At 34.7% G+C, this 5,681-nt stretch overlaps 1 non-coding gene across 1 annotated transcript; it reads left to right on the top strand.

Moving 5' to 3' along the window:
- Nucleotides 1-415: 415 nt before the first annotated feature.
- Nucleotides 416-488, top strand: TRNAI-UAU. The gene has a single exon. It is a non-coding gene; the product is annotated as a tRNA-Ile (tRNA).
- Nucleotides 489-5,681: the final 5,193 nt, after the last annotated feature.

Below are 5,681 nucleotides of genomic sequence, written 5' to 3' on the forward strand. Positions count from 1 at the left end.
CTAATAATGATATATGGAGAATAAAATTAAAAATGCAATACCATTCACAACAAAGAAAATGAATAGTTGTATATAAACTAGCAAAACATGTACAGAATCTTCATGCTGGAATTTATAAAACATTGAAGAAAGAAATCAAAGACCTAAATAATTGAGGGATATATGGTATTTGTGAATTGAAAGACTCAATATAGATGTAATTTATCCCTAAATCAATACACAGCTTTAATGCAATCTCTATTGAAATCCCCAGCAAGAGTTTTTGTAGATTCAAACAGCATTATTCTAAAACTTGTACAAAAAGGCAAAGTAACTAGAATAGCTAAAAACAATTTTGAAAAATAAAGTGGTAGGAATCATTCTGCTTGATACTAAAGATATCAAATATTAAAGATATTAAAGAGATATATGACTTGGCTCCATAGCTTGGGGGTTAGAGTGCTGGTCTTATAAACCAGGGGTCACAAGTTCAAATCTTGCTGGGGCCTAGGCAGAGTGTCTTTGCCATAAGGAGGGTGATTCTCTGTACTTTGAGCTTCCCTGGTGGCTCAGACAGTAAAGAATCTGTCTGCAATGCAGGAGATCGGGGTTTGATCCTTGGGTGGGGAAGATCCCCTGGAGAATGGAATGGCTATTCATTCCAGTATTTTTGCCTGGAGAATTGCATAGACAGAGGAGCCTGACAGGCTACAGTTCATGGGATCACAAAGAGACAGACATGACTGAGCGACTAACATTTTCACTTTCACAATAATCAAGATGGTGTGGTATTTTAGAGGGATAAATGTATAGATCAGTGGAATAGAATACAGAACCCATAAATAGGCCCACACAAATATGTCCAACTGATTTTTTTTTATAAAGTGCAAGAGCAATTCAATGCAGGAAGGACAACCTTTACAACAGATAGTACTGGAGCAATGAGACATCAGAAGCCAGAAAACAAAATAGAACAAAAAAGGAAGAACCTGGGCTTAAGCCTCTTGTATGCTCAGTCCCTCAGTTGTGTCCGAGTCTTCACTACCCTATGGACTGTAGACAACCAGGCTCCTCTCTCCATGGAATTCTCCAGGCAAGAATACTGGAGTGGGTTGCCATTTCCCTATCCAGGGGATCTTCCCAACCCAGGGATTGAACCTAGGTATCCTGCATTGGCAGTCAGATTTTTTACCACTGAGCTACCAGGGATTCCCTTATAAAAAATTATCTCAAAATGAATCACAGACTAAATGTATAATTCAAAATTAAGTGTTATAGCTCTTCTAGAATTGGTCTAGTAGGTTTCTGGTCTTTATCAGAAGAACCCCTCAGGAAAAAAAATAAATGTGAACTATAACTTTTAGAAAAAAACGAGAAAAATTGGGGGATGTAGGACTAAATAAAGAAGTCTACAAAAACATAATCTATAAAAGGAAAAACTGATAAATTAGACCTCATCAAAAACTTTCAATTTTGCTATGCAAAAGATCTTAAAAGGATGAAAAGATAGCCACAAACTAGGAAAAAATACATGCAAACCACATATTCAACAAAGGACTAGAATCTAGAATATATAAAAACTCAACACTAAAAAACAAACAATCTAATTAGAAAATGAGAAAAAAGCATTAATAACATGTCACCAAAGAGAATATACAGATGGCAAGTAAGCACATGAAAAGATGTTCAACAGCCTTATCCATTAGGGGAATGCAAATTAAAACTCCAATGATAAATCACCACACACCTTTCAAAGTGGCTAAAATGAAAAACAATAGCAGCACCAAATTCTGTCAAGACTGCGTAAAACTGGATCATCCGTAGCTTGCTGCTGAGAACAAAAAATAACACTCTGGAAAACAATCTGACAGCTCCACACAAAACAAAAATGTGACTACCATACAATCCAGCAATGACACTCTTGGACATTTCTCCCAGATAATTAAAATTTATGTTTACATCAACATCTGCGTGCAAATGGTCATAACAGCTTTATTCATAATGACCAAAAACTGGAAACAACTCAGATGTCTTTCACCAGATAATCACTGAACAAACGTGGTACATCCATACCATGGAACACTACTCAACAATGAAAAGGGCAAACTATGGACACAGATGGCTCAGATGACTCTCCAGGGAATTATGCTAGGTGGGGGAAAAAAAGAACAATCCCAAACCACGGATTTTGTGGTTTTATTTATATAACATTCTTGAAATAACAGAATTATGGACATGATGAACAGGTCAGCTGTTGCCAAGAGAGGAGGGCACCAGGAGGGATTCTTGTGGTGATAAAAATGTTCTTTTCCTTGAAAAGAAAACGAAATATCAATTGATACAATTTCATTGCATCAGTGAAATATCCTAGTTGTGATAATGTAAAATTGTTTTATAAAATGTTACCATTGGGAGAAATTGAGCAAATTGTACACAGGATCTCTGTACTATTTCTTAGCGAGTCATGTGAATCTACAATTATCTCAAAATGAAAATTCCATTTTGTTTTTTAAAAAAACCTACATCTTGGGAACTTGATTGTTTTCTTTTTACATTTTTATCTGTGATTTTTGTTTATAATTTTTTGTAAGTTTCTTTGAAAATATTAGCCTATTTGTATATTTAAGGAATTTCTTAAGTGTTTGGTCATTTGACACAGTAATTCTAAGCCCAGAAAAAACTCAAATGCAGATAGAGATGTTCATTGTAAAAATATGTGCTAACACAAAATCCTGAAATCAACTTTGTGTCCAACATCTAAGAGGAGATTAAATAAAATATCACATCCAAATGAAAGAATAATCTGCAATCATTAAAGAAAATTTTTTTACCCCCCAAATTTCAATCACATGTATAGTACTCACAATGTGAAAGGCACTATTCCAAGATCCTTCAAATATTAACTCATTTAGTCCTCATAGCAAGCCTCTGAGGTAACTACAATTATTACTGAATGAGGAAACTCAAGCAAAGAGAAATTAAATAATTTGCCCAAAGTTATACAACTAATAAATAGCAGAGCTGGAGTCTGAATGCAGAGAGTCCTGGCTCCAAAGCCTGTACTATTCATCATTACACTATTTAGCCATTGTTGGGTGTTATTATTATGGAGTAGAAGTAAAACTTTAAGTCAGATGCTAAAATAATGAAAAAGGCAGAATTTTTCTAGACATACATGGTTGACGACAACCAGCACTGAGGAAAAACGGCAGAGCAGATATACTGCTATCAGTGCTCATGGAATCTAGAGTCATACAGTTTGAACTAGGTATCAGTTCCCCAATTCTAACCTAGATGGCCTTGCATAAATCATTTAATCTGTCTGGGCTTGAATTGAATAATCTATGAAATAAGATTTAAAAGTACTTATTTTTCAGACTCATTGAGAGGATTATTGAAGTTAATATGTGTAAAGTAATTCTCTTATAGTACATAAATGCTTGTTTCTTTTCTCTCTGTTAACATCTAAAACACAATGTTTTTTAAAAAGGCAGAACATATTCAGATGATCACATCAAAATATATGCCTCATGATAAATGTACCATCTCCTGATTATCACCAGCAAAGTAAAATGGATGCATGAATCTAAGTGGCTTAAAGGACCATCTCAACTGCATAGCCTAAAAAGTCCCTGGGAAATGTAGAACCCACAGTGTGTGTAGCTGAAGCATCTCCTAGAGCTTGAATACCCAGCACAAACAGCAAGTGGGTGGTTCTCGGTAACACTGTTTACTTGATAAATACAGCAGACACTATAAAACATCCCTTGCAAAGTCCTAAGACTTAAAAACATCAAAAGCAAATGTATACCATCCAATCTTTTATGGAAATTTATGACTCTATAAAAATGGAAACAATAGACTATTGCATCAACATACAATCCCGATACAACAATGAGGCTCAAGAGACTCTGAGATACACCATCTGGAGCAAGAGAAAGACAGAGTGATCAAATATAACTAAATTATCTGTAGCAGGTCCAAGCAAGTAGTGTGGTATTACTTACAGCTGGGGAGAGATGCTCAGAGACCCTTAAGTAAAGTGTTGTGACTTATGAGTTTCCTTGTCACAAGGATTTTTAAAAAGTCTTCCCTACACAAAGCATGAAGCTGAGGGGGAATGGATTATCTGTCATGATACAAAGTGTGTTTTACATTGATCATTTTAACAGTCAGGTAATTTCATATTTCATATCAATAGCGATGACAATTAGTAAAATCCCGTATCTAGAAGTCATACATGCTAAATTTGTGCAAGTTGCCATGGAAAGAATGTAGGTTTGGGAGTTAAATGGAGGTTGGTCTTCTGACCTCTCTCGTTAGCATTAAGGTGACTTTGAGCAAGTCATTTACATTCCTATAATTCTCAGTTTTTGTTCTGGTTTCTTTTCCATGGTAAGAAGTGGATTTATCCAGATTCAGAGAGAAGCGCTCTCCACAGAGTGTGGGCCACCACAGAGGGCGAGTGCCTAAGTCTCAGTTTTATTCAGCTATAAGGTGAAGAAAATTGCTTAACCTTGAAGAATTGTTATAAGATTATAGATTAGGTGTGGAAAAAGAAAATATCAAGTGGCGACTAAATCAACTGCTATTATTATTATTAAATTTAAAAGTGTGAAAACTCTTCAAACATTAACAATATTTCCTGGGGCAAAAATCATACAGGATGCAATAGATAAAACCTGAATAGTTCTAAAATGATTAAGTAACTGATTAATAAATACCTGAAAAAAAATCTTCAGACCCAGATGTCTTCTGTGGTGAATTCTCCCAAACATTTAAAAAAAGAAATCATGCATGTGTCGCGGTATTATTTTCAGTAGCCAAGATATGGAAACAAGCTCAGGGCCCATCAGTGGAGGAATGGATGAAAAGACACACACGCCCACACACACAAAGGACTATACCACTCAGCCATAAAGAAGAGTGGAATCCTGCCATCTGTAAGACATGGATGGGCACTGAGGACTTTATGCTAATTAAAGTAAGTCAGAGAAAGAAAAATATCATATGATCTGATCTAGCATGTGGAATCTAAAAAACAAACCAGTAACAACATTATAACCAAGTTTACAGATTTAGAAAGCAGGCTGGCAGTTGCCAGAGAGCAAGGGGGATGCGGAAGTGGGCAAAATAGTTGAAGAAGGAAAAAGGTACTAAGTTCCTAAGTTCCTAAGAAAGTAAATATTAAAAGTTCTCGCAAGAACTTTTGTCATGTGTATAGTGATGGATGGTAGCTTATGATGGTGATCATTTTGCAGTGTATATAAATAGTGAATCATTATGTTATATATCTGAAACTAATATAATTTATATTATACTTGATATTACATAATATATTATTATATTATTGTTATATAATTAAATTATATTATCAATTATACCTCAACAAAAATTAATTAATTTTTCAGAAGAAATCATACAAATTCTATAAAACTCTTTCAGAAAATAGAAACACAAAAAACCTATCCAACCTCATTTTATGAGACCAGAAGTCATTATCCTGATCCCAAACCAGATTATAAGAATAAAAGAAAAGAAAATAGGAACAATATTACTTATGAACGTAGATGCAAAAACCCTTAACAAAATGTCAGTACATCGCACCTAACAATACATAAAAGGAATAATACACCACAACCAAATGGGGTTTATCCAGGGAATGTTTAAAACATGAGCTCATGTTTAAAACTCAATCATGC

This window comes from Bison bison, unplaced genomic scaffold (assembly GCF_000754665.1).
Source record: "Bison bison bison isolate TAMUID 2011002044 unplaced genomic scaffold, Bison_UMD1.0 scf7180017864254, whole genome shotgun sequence".
Taxonomy (NCBI): domain Eukaryota; kingdom Metazoa; phylum Chordata; class Mammalia; order Artiodactyla; family Bovidae; genus Bison; species Bison bison.